This window comes from Pipistrellus kuhlii, unplaced genomic scaffold (genome assembly GCF_014108245.1).
Source record: "Pipistrellus kuhlii isolate mPipKuh1 unplaced genomic scaffold, mPipKuh1.p scaffold_m20_p_4, whole genome shotgun sequence".
Taxonomy (NCBI): domain Eukaryota; kingdom Metazoa; phylum Chordata; class Mammalia; order Chiroptera; family Vespertilionidae; genus Pipistrellus; species Pipistrellus kuhlii.
In genome coordinates this window covers 44,343,222-44,357,149 of record NW_023425540.1, presented here as the reverse complement: position 1 = coordinate 44,357,149, position 13,928 = coordinate 44,343,222, and the positions used below count along the sequence as shown (strand labels likewise).

Sequence of the window (13,928 nt, the reverse complement as noted above, 5' to 3'; positions counted from 1 at the left end):
TTAAAAACCCATTTTTTAAAGTCCTCATCCAAAGATAATTTTCCATTGATTTTTAGAGAGAGTAGAGGAAGGGGAAGAAACAGAGAAAGAGAAACACTGATGTTAAAGATACACATCAATTGGTTGCATCCTGCATGTGCCCTAACTGGGTTCTGGGATTGAACCAGCAATTTAGGTACATGCCTGTGACCAGAATTGAACCCTTGATGCTTTGGTATGTGGAACAATGCTCTAACCACTACAAAACACTGGCCAGGACTTAACAACCTATTTTTAAAAGTTAATTAAATCTTCCCTGGCTGATGTGGCTCAGTTGATGGAGTATTGTCGTGCACCAAAAGGTCGTCTGTTCAAATCCCAGTCAGGGCACATTTCCTGGTTGTGGCTTCTATCCTAGGTCAGGGTGCCTATGGAGGGAACCATTCAATGTTTCTCTCTCATTGAATTTCTCTCTCTTTAAAATCTAAATATATATATATATTTTAAAAAGTGAGTCAGATCTCCCAGTGTGCAAACCATAGTATAAAACTAATATAAGTTAACTGTAGCCTAAATAATGAGACTTCCCAAAAACCTAATCTCCCTCCCAGGAAGTAGTTTATACTCTGAAAAAAAATCTCACTCATTACATAATATGACAAAATAATGTAATATAGTTTTAATAGCTACAGTTAATACATTAAATATATGGTTTCTTCAATAATCACTAATTTTTACATCTCTCACTACTAATTATGGTATTAAATCGTTCACTCCTTAATTTGTTCTGTCAAAGTTTTATTTATTCCAGACTGAATGGTGATCGAGTTGAGACTTTTACATTTCTCCCATTAGTTTAACATCGTTTATATAGAGCCGCTGTGTTGTAACGGTTTATTATCATATTATTTTTGGTGACTTAATTTTCCTGTGAGTACCATCTAATTTAGCGATTCCAGATAGGAAATAATTTCAAAGGATATTTCAAAAACTTACAAGACTGTTGTTATTTGTAGCTCTATATAATTTTAATACCATTTTTGGTAACCTCCAGTTACAACTATCAGCCCTTTTCAGCTGCCTGATCGCTGCAGGATAACTCCTCTACTGAAGTATTGTCCAGGCAAACTGGGCCTTTGGCTTGAGAAGAGTCAAAAGATACACAGGAAATACTTTTTTGGACCAAAAGAAATTGAACTCAGTAACTGCTTGTTATTTTATAGTGTCATATGAATATTAAGTGTCTATTTCTGTGTAAAGTGAGGGATATTTGTGAGGAGTGTGGGAATGGACATACACCCTTTGCAAAAATTAACTCAAAATAGATCAGAGACATAAGTGTAAGCACAAAACTATCAAACTCCTAAAGGATAGCACAGGAAAAAATCCAGATGATCTTGGGTTTGGTGATGACAATTTAGATGCAATATTAAAGGCACGCGGCATGAAAGGGAGACTTGATAGTCTGGACTTTATTAAAATTTAAAACTTCTCCTCTGAGAAAGACAGTTTCAGCAGAATGAGATGAGAACTCACAGAGTAGGAGAAAATATTTTCAAAGGACACATCTGATATAAAACTGTTATCCAAAATATACAAAGAACTTTCAAAACTCAACAGTAAGAAAACAAATTATCCAATTTAAAAATTGGCCAAAGAACTTGACAGTCACTTCACCAAAGAAAATATACAAATGGCAAATAAACATATGAAAAGACCTTCCACATCACATGTTATGAGGGAAATGGAAACTAAAACAAATAGGTCCCACTACACACCTATGAGAATGATCAAAATCCAAAGCATTGACAACACCAAAAGCCAGTGAGGAGGTGCAACTACAGGAAGTCTCATTCATTGCTGGTGGGAATGCAAAATGGTACAGCCACTGTGGAAGACAGCTTGGTGGTTTCTTACAAAACTAAATATACTCTTAACATATGATCGAGCAATCATACTCCTTGCTATTTACCCAAAGGAATCGAAAACTTATGTCCACACAGAAACCTGCACATGGATGTTTATAGTATCTTTATTCACAGTAGCCAAAACTTGGAAGCAAGCAAGATGCCCTTCAGTAGGTAAATGGCTAAATAAACTGTGCTGCAGTCAAACAATGCAATATTATTCAGCGCCAAAAAGAAATGAGGTATCAAATCACAAAAAGACTTGGAGGAAACTTAAAAAAAGGTATATTACTAGGTGAAAGAAGCCATTCTGAAAAGATAATATAGTGTACAATTTCAACTATTTTACCTTCTGTAAATGACAAAACAATGGAGACAGCAAAAACCATTGTTTGCCAGAGGTTAAGGGGAAGAGAGAGATAAATAGGCAGAGTGCAGAAGGTTCTTTAGGCAGTGAAATTACTCTATATGATATTATAATGATGGATACAAATCATTATACATTTGTCCAAAGTCATAGAATGCACAATGCCAAGAGTGAGTCCTAATATAAACTATGGACATTGGGTAATAATGAGGTGTCAATGTAAGTCCATCATTTGTGACAATATACCCCTCTGGAGGGAAATGTTGATAATGAGGGAGCAAATGTATATGTGGAGGTTATAAGTAACTGAGAAATCTCTGTACCTTCTACTTAATTTTGCTCTGAGTCTAAAACTGTTTTTAAAAAATTAGTTCTGCTCTGGCTGGGTGCCTCGGTTGGTTGGAACATCTTTCCATACACCAAAATTGAGGGTTCAATTCCCTGTCAGGGCCCATACCTAGGTTGTTGTTCAATCCCAAATTGGGGTGCATATGGGAAGCAACCCATTGATGTTTCTCTCACATCAATGTTTCTCTCTCTTTATCTCTCTCTCTCTCTCTCTCTCTCTCTCTCTCTCTCTCTCTCTCTCTCTCTCTCTCTCTCCTTCACTCTAAAATCAATAAAAACATATCCTCAGGTGAGGATTTATGTAAAAAAATCTATTTTAAAAAAGTCTTTTTGTAATTTCATGTCCCTCTCTAGTTTCTTCTCCATTTCTCTGCTTTCTTCTTTTAAAGTATAACCTTTCAAGACAGTTGTTGATACCCACTATGTCTAGGTCCTGTTTTTAAACTAATTTCTCTACTACATGTAACTCTTAAATTTACCAGTGTTTACCATTTTGCTAAATTGTGGATCATTGATTGTCACCTTTTGTGAGACGAAAAAAAAAAAAAAAGAATCACTGAAGCCTTTCTTCTTCCTTCTTAAAATAATTTCTTCACGTGATTTTAACAACAGCATTCTTCCTTGGTTCTGTTTCTACATCTTTGGCCACTTATAAATATAAGAGTGCTTGATCTTCTACATTATACCTCTTTGCTTCTTTGTCCTCCCTCCCTCAGCAATATGATGCAGGCTAAAGGCTCCATCCTTCTTACTGTTTTAGACAAAAACTTTTCAGTCATCTTTTCTTGTTTTTCTTAACACATATGGAAACCAATGTAAATGGAGACCTATTGACTATATACTTTATATATCATAAAAATCTAGAATTTAACCACCTCTTAGCTCCTTCATGAGTAACAACACTCTTATCAAAGTCAACATAATCTCTTGCCTGGATTATTGCTATAACCTCCTAAGTAATCTCTCTCTCTCTCTCTCTCTCTCTCTCTCTCTCTCTCTCTCTCTCTCTCTCTCTCTCTCTCTCTCTTTCTCTCTTGCCTTTGTCCCCCTACAAAGTATTCACAACAGCCATTTTAATCCTCTGTACAAAATCTTTCAGTGGTTTTCCAAGAGATTCAGAGTAAAAGTTCCTATGAAGCCTCACATGAACTCGAACATCCTAGATAGTTGTTTTTTTAATCATTATCTGATCATCCTCACTATCAATGAATACTCTTATTGTGATCACTCCTCAGGTTAAGGAATTCCTACTGTTTGTTTGTTTGTAAACAAATTCTACTTTCCAATCCCCATTACCCATTTTTATTAAATAGATATTTTATGAGCACTGTTATGGATGTATAAAAATGATTAGAACATTTCCTGTCCTCAAAGAGTATTTACACATGGAGAAAAGACAAAGATGCAATGAATAAATACAAGGTCAGTAACTAGTATTGAATGTGTGCACAAAACACTATTATGATGAGCAATCAATTAAAATGACCTGACATAGACCTAGAGGATCTTAGAGAAATAGCATTTGTTCTGACTGATGTTAAGTGATCTCTGTGTTTTGAACTGTTTCCCAGTTTTCCATACTCCTTTAGTCATACTTGTAGACCTGATTGAAGACAATATGCTGGCATTTATATATAAAGATAATTATCTTTGGTCCCACTTGTATTAAATTTATATAATGGTGTGAATTTATAAATTTACATTGTGGCTTGTGCTGTCTGTGGTCAGTAAAAAAACAAAACAAAACAAAACACACAAAAAACAAAGACATTTAACAAACAAAACAAAGAAAGGAAGAAAGAAGAAAAAGAAAGAAAATAGTTTACAGATTATTTTGACCCAGAAGTTCTCACATGACACATGAAAAATTGCTATCCTATGTTTATGGTGCACTCTCATTGATGGAGGCAAAGCTCTGTGCAAATGCTGACCTGAAAGTGATAGCCATTTTTATATCCATCTCGCAAAAATGAGTGAGTGACTGACAGGTGTATCAGCTCTAAGCCATAGAAAAAGTAGCTATTCATGAACTTTATTATTAGCATATTGGTATTATTAAATTACTCTAACATCTCTCAGGTGATAGATAAATTACTAGCCAACAATACCAGCTTTAAACAATTGTTTCTTTCAGTGGATACACTGACTGTCCAGAAGATATAAGGCTCTTTTATTATTTCAGAATTCATGTTAATCTTTTAAAAGGTAGCATGATATATTGACAAGAACATGACATTTTAGACTCAAAGGACTTCAGTATGATTCCATGCTATAAAATGTATAAATTACATAATATTGAACAACCCACTTAGGAATATTGAGTCTCAGTTTAATTATGTATGCCATGGGATTGTCTTAACTGCAAAATACTCAACACTTTTGAGTTACCATTATTGTAGCAGCACCATCAATGTACCGTACTTATCTTTTTCTATTTTGCCCTCATCTCTTTCATTTTTCTTTCTAGAATAGAGGTAGCTCCTCAGTGCTTTGAGGACTTGCTTTCTTCTAGTCCATCACAAGCTTCTCTGGTAAACTGGGAACGTTACAGTTGGGTTGGTAGGATCAGGGGACTGTTGGTCATACTGAATTACCAGAGAATTTTCCAGTGTTGAAGTACTCATTATTTTAAGAACATTTTCTATTTTTAAAATCTTCTGGATGTGGTAAGTGAGGTGGACCAAGCTGATTATTATTTCTCTAGAGAAATTGAAAAGATTGGAAGAAGAAGGCAGCAGGGAAAATAAAACATCTTTAGACAGTCAAGGAACATGTTTCTGGGAGAAAACTCTGAATGCTTGGCATGTGCTTGTGATTAGAGAGGCCCACTCTGCTCCAATGGAGAAGGCGGCCCAGCTGTACTCAGACTAGTGGGGCCTGATTGCGAGGCCACCCTCAAGTACTGTGCTCGAGCACTCTGCTGCCTCTGGTCCGTCAAGAGCTGTCCCACGGACAGAGTCTGTAAAGTTTGAGCTTGAGGTAGAGACAGGTGGTTGAATGAAACAAATCTATTCATTAATTCCACAGATTTTTTTAGTGCCTTATATAGGATAGGGATAGTGTAAACAAAACCCACAACAATCCTGATCTCATAAATTGTTTATCGCCGAAAAATATAAGCCTTTTGACTGTTCACTGGATTTTTACTCTCCACTCTCCTCTCTCCCACTAGATTTTTTGGATTATCAATATAATAACCTGAGCATTCTCATTGTGTTTTTATTGATACAGGTTGCCATATTGGAGACACTTTGGTATGATGGGAAAAACACCCAACTGAGAATCAAACTACATGGATGCCATTCCATCTGCCACTAATTAGGTACATGGGCTTCAGCTTATTATAAACTCAGAGTCCAAAGAAAGCGGTAGGTTCTTTGATAATTTATATCACCTATCTTGTTCTCAGTCTGTGTGGTTCATGCTTTTTCAGGCAAAAGAGAGGAAGTTCTCTCTTCCTGAGTTATCTTCAATATAAAATCATGTGTCCTATTGTAGCTTGCTCTCAATTCTCTGCAGCATGAATAGTGAGTGGGCACAGAATTCAGACTTCCATAACACTCAAATTCTTTTCAGTCATACGTTTCTGGATTGATTTGAGATCAGAATGTGCTGGTCTGAGAATAATCTGTCAGATAATTAAAACAGAAGCCGATTTAATATCTCCTGGGGTGGACTGCTGTTCCATTGTTTGGGATCAGGTGTCTTAGCTAATAAAAGACAAGGCGTTTTCTGCTTCTTCCAGGAACACTAAGACTGAACTTTGTTTAAATACTAAAAATTGTTCAAAGTCTGGCAGAGACTTGCAGATGTCCCTAATATCTATGTCTCTTTTTCTTTAGTAATAGAACCTACAAATTATTGGTTGGCATGTTACTACTTAAAATCAAGGCAAATTTTTCCAATTCTCTTGTAGTTTAGAGTGGTTCAGTGACCAAGGTCTGGCCAAAGGTATGTTAGGTGAACAATTTCTTAATAGTGCCTTTAACAAAAGGGCATGCTTTGTTTTACATGCCATCCCCCTACCCCGGCTAATTTTAGATGCTAAATTGAGGACCCTGTGGCCATAGTGGTGAGCCATCTTCCAACCTTCAACTGAAGAAGGGCAGTGGGTGGTGAAGTCACATTCAAGAAGGATTTGGGATCTCCAGTTATGTGGAACTGCCACACAAACCTTGAACTGCCTCTTCAGACTTTGATGACTTTCTTAAACCATTGAATATTATGGCCTCTTTGTTTCTTAAACCATTGAATATTATAGCCTAATGTACATCCCAATGAATACAAATATAAATTACCCAGGTAATAAATAAACCTAAAATGTTACATTCTCAGAAATTTTCTTTTTACTTATAATCAAGCTAATTCAGCAATATTCTATGTGAAAAATATCTATCTATCTACCTATCTATCTATCTATCTATCTATCTATCTATATAGTATCTGGAAAATAGTGATCATTTTATTTATTTTTTATTTATTTATTTTTTAATATATTTTATTGATTTTCTTACAGAGAGGAAGGGAGAGAGATAGAGAGCCAGAAACATCGATGAGAGAGAAACATCGACCAGCTGCCTCCTGCACACCCCCTACCGGGGATATGCCCGCAACCAATGTATATGCCCTTGGCCGGAATTGAACCTGGGACCTTTCAGTCCGCAGACCGACGCTCTACCGCTGAGCCAAACCGGTTTCGGCAATAGTGATCATTTTAGAGATGATCCTTAAGAGTGTGTTTTTAACATGTTCTTTCTTTCATTACTGTTCTTTGGAGTAAACATTGAAAAGGTGATGAAAATAGAACCATTTAATTTAACATGAAATTCACATAATTTTTAAATTACAATTTAAAACATTTGTTATAATCAATGATCATTGAAAATCACACTAAAATACAGAAGGCCTGAAAAGATCATAGAGAACTTTAAAATGATTGTGTTGTGGACATGCTAATATGGATTTCCTGATTTTAGATATTGATCTTCTCAGCAATAATAATACATCCATGATTGCATTAGGTTGCTATATTTGTTTGTAGTAAGGTTGCCTGTAAACAGGCAAGAATAATTAAACCACTCAATATTAACTGAATAATATATTGATGATTTTAAAAACAGTTTGGCTAGCATTTTCTTCTGCTTTAGAAGTGATGTCGCTGTGAAATGTGAGGATAACACTTCATGTGTTACTATTTGTTGTGAAGTGATTTAATAAATGTTTAAACAAGTCATTACCATGTTGACAACATTTCTTATCATGAAATTATAATTTTATATTGATTGTCAGGCTAAGCTTCCCACCCCCTTCCTCTGCCTGAAATGTGAGGACACCTAAACATGACCCTCAGAGAGTGCTACAGACTGCACTAATATTTAGGTCTGGATGTTTGGAGTCTTCCTCTCTTCACTGTCAAAGAAGGAAGGACAGTCATCCCTCCTTTCCACAGCATATGTGGAAGGAGCAAATAGTATTCAGTATATACTCACTGCTGGGAGAGCACCAAGATAGCATCTTTGGAATATAACAATGGCTCATATATAAGTAGCCTCAATAGCAGCAGCAGCCAGAAAGCTCCTTCTCAACTTGTCTTATGGGTTTCAGACTTGCAGCTGAGTAATAAGTATAGTTGAGTTTCCTGGCTCTTCCAATTGAAGGCCATTGTTTTACCTTCACAAATAAATAGACTTAAATTAGATTGATGACAGTCATTTTTTCAGTAGTAATTATGGAGCTACTATGTGCCTGATAAATAATAGCTAATCAGATGCTATTCCTGTCCTCTTGAAGGTTTCAGTCAAGTAGTAAATCCGTGTCCCTGGTTTTAGCTTCCTGTGGTATGTCCTTTTGCTGAGTGGGTTTCCATTTCTCTACAATCCTCAGACTGCTCTACTGAGAACTCTTCCCCATGAATTTCATCAATGAGAAGAGAAGGTTTGACCTGAATATTATATAGTCCTTTCAGTTACACAGTCATAGAGATGGAAGGTTTTCTTAGTTTATTGGCTACATTTTTCCCCAGATGTATGGCCATTCAGTTTCTGCCCCAAAACTTTTTAAAAGGTTATTGTGCAAGATTTTATCTAATCTTGCAATATAAATTCAGAATTTTCCAATTTGTGATCATAAAAGTTATGAGGTCATTGTGACACAATTTGATCTTAATGGGTGCATGTATAATCCTAGTGACAACCTATTTCTTTCTAAATTCTCTAAGCTTAAGCAAATATTTAAAAACTTGTTCAGAGATAAGATTTTCAGGTATGGGTTTTTGGTATCTATCTTTTTTCCGGGTTGAAAACCGTATAGTTGCTCATCAAGTTTTATGTCATCCTTCCTATCCTCCCTATAAATGTGAGACTGCCCTGTATTCTTTTCTTGTCACAGATGTTATTTTTCCTATTAAACCTTTTCCATTATATCTGGGCCTTTTTCTTTATTCTCTATTAGCACTCTCTGGCTTTTTCTTGTGTAGTCCAAAAAAAAAAAAAAAAAAAAAAAAAAAAAGCCAGTTTCACTTTAAAATAGTTGTTCTCAACCAGGGGTGCTTTTGTCAGCCAAGGGGTCATTTGACAATGTCTGAAGACATTTTTTTGGGTGTCACAACTGAAGGAAAACCATTTGTGACTGGAATCTAGTGAATAAAAGCCCAGAATACTTGCTAAACATCTTAAAATGCAGAGGATATTTCCCTTAACAATGATTTATTTGCCCCAAAAGGTCAGTAGTGTTGAGCTTGAAATAATTTGTTTAAAACAATTCAAATATTTATTTGTTCTTCTTAAGTTGTTTTTTTAAGAATATTTTTATTATGTCTCCTCTTATATCCAGTTAGAGAAAATTTTCTAAAGTATTTTAATATGCTTTCTTTTACTGTTTCATTTACTACAAACATTGGAATATTTGCCTGTTCTAGGTACTCTCTAGATAATACAAAGATAAGTCTTTGTCTCTGACTTTATTGTAAAAAATAAGTTTCTGTGAATTAAGGTAATTATAGTTAAAGATGAATCTAATTACTCATGTCAGAGCAGACAGAAAGTGCCAGAGGAAGTTAGGAGGATTGGTTATTTTATGCTGAAGGGATATAGGAGATATAATAGGGTAGATAACAGTAGAGCTGGGTCTTTAAGAATAATGATATTTCAAACATGCTAAGGTGAGGAAACAGAAGTGAGAAAGGAAGAAAGCATGTGGAACCAGGGCAGGCTAAAGGGACTATGGTAGCAAGCTTCACTTGCAGTAAAGTGCATGAGAGATGTGGTTGGAAAGTTCTTTGTGTTACTCAGATGTTAATGCTATAGGGCAACATATTGTTTGTCTTAAAAATATCTACACTAGGATAATTACAACAGTTTTTCTTTTATGAGTAAAAATTATCCTATATAATAAAAAGGTAATATGGAAATTGACTATCACACCCTCACAATATGGCCAGCAGGGAGGTTAGTGAGGGACGACCAAATGACTAAACAGCAGGCTGCGTGGGGCGACCAGGCCAGTGGGGGGGCTGTGAAAGGTGCCCATGCCGGTAGGGGGGCCATGAGGGGTGACCAGGCCAGCAGGGGAGGTTTATTGGGGGCGACTAGGCTGGTGGGGGAGGGGCAGTTAGGGGTGATCAGGCAGGCAGGCAGGTGAGCGATTAGGAACGAGCGGCTCAGGATTGTGAGAGGGATGTCCAACTAAATCGGCAGCCGGACATCCCCTGAAGGGTCCCAGATTGGAGAAGGTTCAGGCTGAGCTGAAGGGACCCTCCCACCCACCCCTCCACCGGGCCTCTAGTATATTATAAAATGACACATTTTGTTATCTTATGTTGAACAAATCAAAATTTTAATTGCAATATGAATTTATTTGACATTGTTCTGAGTTTTCATGAGTATTTTTATTGCTTTATTTTACATCAGCTGATATTCTTCATAATCATCAGGCAAAAATTCACCTTGAATAAATGTATGCTCATTGCTTTAGGGGTCAAAATAACCTGAAAATGCATAATTTAGAAGGGGGTTCAATGATTCACTCCTACAGTTTGGAGTAAAAATAAATTCTAGCATAAGATAATAAAATCTGATACAGAACAACTTTGGAAACATCCATATAGTAAATGTGGCATCCAAACAGAGGAGCAATATATAATGTTCTTCCTGTGGCTATGAAGGGTCATTACATTCTCCTGGATGTGTGTGTTTTGAGGGGAACTTGATTTAATCTGCTGATTCCTGGATCCTTTCTCAATTGACTATATTGGGTCAGAACTGGAAAAGACACAAGAGGAAATTTTATTTTTTTATATATATATTTTTTACAAATGCTTTAGGTCAGGGGTCCTCAAACTTTTTAAAGTGGGGGCCAGATCACGGTCCCTCAGAGAGCTGGAGGGCCGGACTATATGAACTACTAATTCCTACTGTAACACCTCGGCTGCGCTCACTGCCCAAAAATCCTGGCGGGCCTGATCAGACTCCTCTGCGGGCCGCATGTGGCCCGCGGGCCGTAGTTTGAAGACGCCTGCTTAGGTGATACTACTTGTGAAAGTAAAGTTTAAAACTGCTGTTCTAGCCCTGGCCAGGTGGTCATACACCAAAAGGTTGTGGGTTTATTTCCCTGTCAGGGCACATACCTCAGTCGCATGTTTGATCTTGAGTTGAGGTGCACACTGGAGACAACTGATTGATGTTCCTCTTTCTCTTCCCCTCTTTCTTTCTCTCCTTTACTTTCTCTCTGAAATCAATAAAACATATCCTCATGTGAGGATTAAAAAAATGCCACTGTTCTAGAAGATGGAAGACTTAGATGACTCAGGCCATAGTGAAACATGTTGTGGAGGTTTTAAACTTTTTTAGTTAAGTAATGAACAATATTTCAGAAATGTTGTAGCTTTGTGTAGATAAGTGAGGCCTAGGAGAATGGGTTGAATTATGTACATTAAACAGGTAGAGATGGGTAAAACTATACAGAATAAAATATTTGATTGTTGTTAGTATTACTGAGGAAGAATTCAGTAATACTAACAACAATTTGTTATAAATAAATGTACTGATTTTGCTATAACAGTAGAGATGTATACTATTGTAGTATGTCTAGTCATTAATAACCAAATCAGTTTTGGTGATGCACCATGAACATGATTATAAAAAACACTGTTTTAGTATTCTCAGAATAATCAAAGTTGGGAACATAAATGCCACTCCTTTCCTTTTTGTTGAGCTAGTAAAAATATTAACAAATCATTAGTTTTCACAGACATTCTATCTACCTTTTTGTCCTCTAATGGTATAGAACTTTATGTGATGGCACCTAAATAAATTTTCTTCTATTTTTTATTCTTATTTTCTATGCATAAATTTTATAAATGATTAACTTGTTTTATGTAGTATACATATTTTCTCATTGGTTCAGGTATTATATTCATATTTTATTCTGTTGTCTTTAAAGTATGTAGATACTAAATGTGTCTCTAAGATTGTCATCTCTAAAGGGGCTATGTCTATATGATTCTCATCACATAGAGATGCATTTTAAAAATATATATATATGTTTTTATTGATTTTAGAGAGGAAGGGAGAGGGAGAGAGAGATAGAAACATCAATGATGAGAAAAAAATCATTGATCGGCTGCTTCCTGCATGCCCCCTACTGGGGATTGAGACCCCAGCCTAAGGAATGTGCCCTTGACTGGACTGGAACCCAAGACCCTTCACTCTGCAGGAGGACATTCTACCCACTGAACCAAACCTGCTAGAGATAGATGCATTTTTAATAAACGATTTTTTTTTTTCATGATGAGGATGACTCTCTATACAAATGCTCTAAAAGATTGAATTCACTTGTAATCTGATATGGTAAGACCTTTATTGTAATACTGCATGAATTCATGCATGGGTGGGGTCCCTCAGCCTGGCTGGTGATCAGGGCCCATTGAGGCCAGTTGGCCAGGGGTAGGGACCATAGAAACTTGGCTGGCCGTGGGAGGTAGACTGTGGGAGCACACTGACCACCAGAGGGCAGCTTCTGTGTTGAGTGTGTGCCCCCTAGTGGTTAGTGCACGTCATGGTGATTGGTCGACCGATCATTTGGTCAAACGGTCATAATGGTCGCTTAGGCTTTTATATATATAGATTATTACTTTTCAGCATGGTTATTTTTTATTCTGCAAAATCAGGCTGTTGGGATGTGTTTTGATGATCCTATGGATTAATTATGTAATGCATTCAGCCTAGTAGGTGCCCAGTAACTATCGCTCCTTTCTTCTATTACCCAGGCAATAAACTGACTAAAAGAATTTGTGGCCTCCCACTGCCTCTTGCTAAGTAAGAGTGAATATTACTTTGACTTAATGTGGAAGACTTCAGTCTTCTCCCTGTGGGTCTCTCCCTTGAGGGCCTGCCTGGTACAACTTAGGCACTGAAACGTGACTAGCAGTTGTGGATAAAAGGTGACTAGGATGAGCGAATGAAACATGAGTGAGGTGCCGAGTCACTTCCTAACAGATGGTTCTCAGCCAGTGCATGTTCCCTTCTTTCTCTGCTACAAGGATGGGCACTGCTTCCCATAAAAGCTGCTGCATCCCCCTGACTCCAGGGATAATGCTCTCTGAGCCTGGAACTGAGGTGTAGCAGACCCACAGTGAGCACAAGTCATGAATAAGAAAAAAATACATTTTGTTGGAAACCCCAGATATTTTGTGTTCATTTTATGTCACATAAATAAACCCCAAAAGGAATTTGTGAGGACTAAAAGTAAGGAACACTTGATCAGAGCCTATGTGAAGTGCCGCTTTTTATCATAAGCTTTCCTCACATGGAAAGAGGTCATAGGAGTCCCCTTTGCCTCTCAATTCTTGTCAGGCCTCCTAGTTCAGCATCGTGTCATAACCAGCTCTAAAATATCATAAATTATGATATGAGGGAATGTGTGCTCCTTTGTAATCTCCATGGAGATGGTATGTGCCAGTTTCTTAAAACATAACTATAGGATGTTGAGTAGATGCATTTTACATTTGCAAGTAAAGCAAGTTTTGGTGAGTCAGTTTGCCATTGGCACATGAATACAGCTGGATGTCAACATGAACAGAAAGTGAAAAGTTACTAGTAAGTTTAAGGCCTAAAAGTTTAGAGAAAGGCTGCTGTTTACAGAGTCCAGAAGAAGTCTTTCTATTTGCATATGATTTTATTAACAATCCCAGGTCAAGAAGCTCTTTTATTTTATTTTATTATCTTTATTGTTGAAAGTGTTACAGTTATCCCTCTTATTTTTCCCCATTTACCCCCTCCACTCCTCATTCGCCCCCTGAGGCCTTCACCACAGTATTGTCTGTATCCAAA

General features: G+C 36.8%; 1 long non-coding RNA gene across 1 annotated transcript in view; it reads left to right on the top strand.

Annotated features, from left to right (window-relative positions):
• LOC123651191 overlaps positions 1-5,969 on the top strand; it is a 56,293-nt gene extending 50,324 nt beyond the window's left edge. The window contains exon 4 of the long non-coding RNA XR_006739727.1: positions 5,833-5,969. This is a non-coding gene — a long non-coding RNA (uncharacterized LOC123651191). The remainder of the gene's footprint in view (positions 1-5,832) is intronic.
• Positions 5,970-13,928: the final 7,959 nt, after the last annotated feature.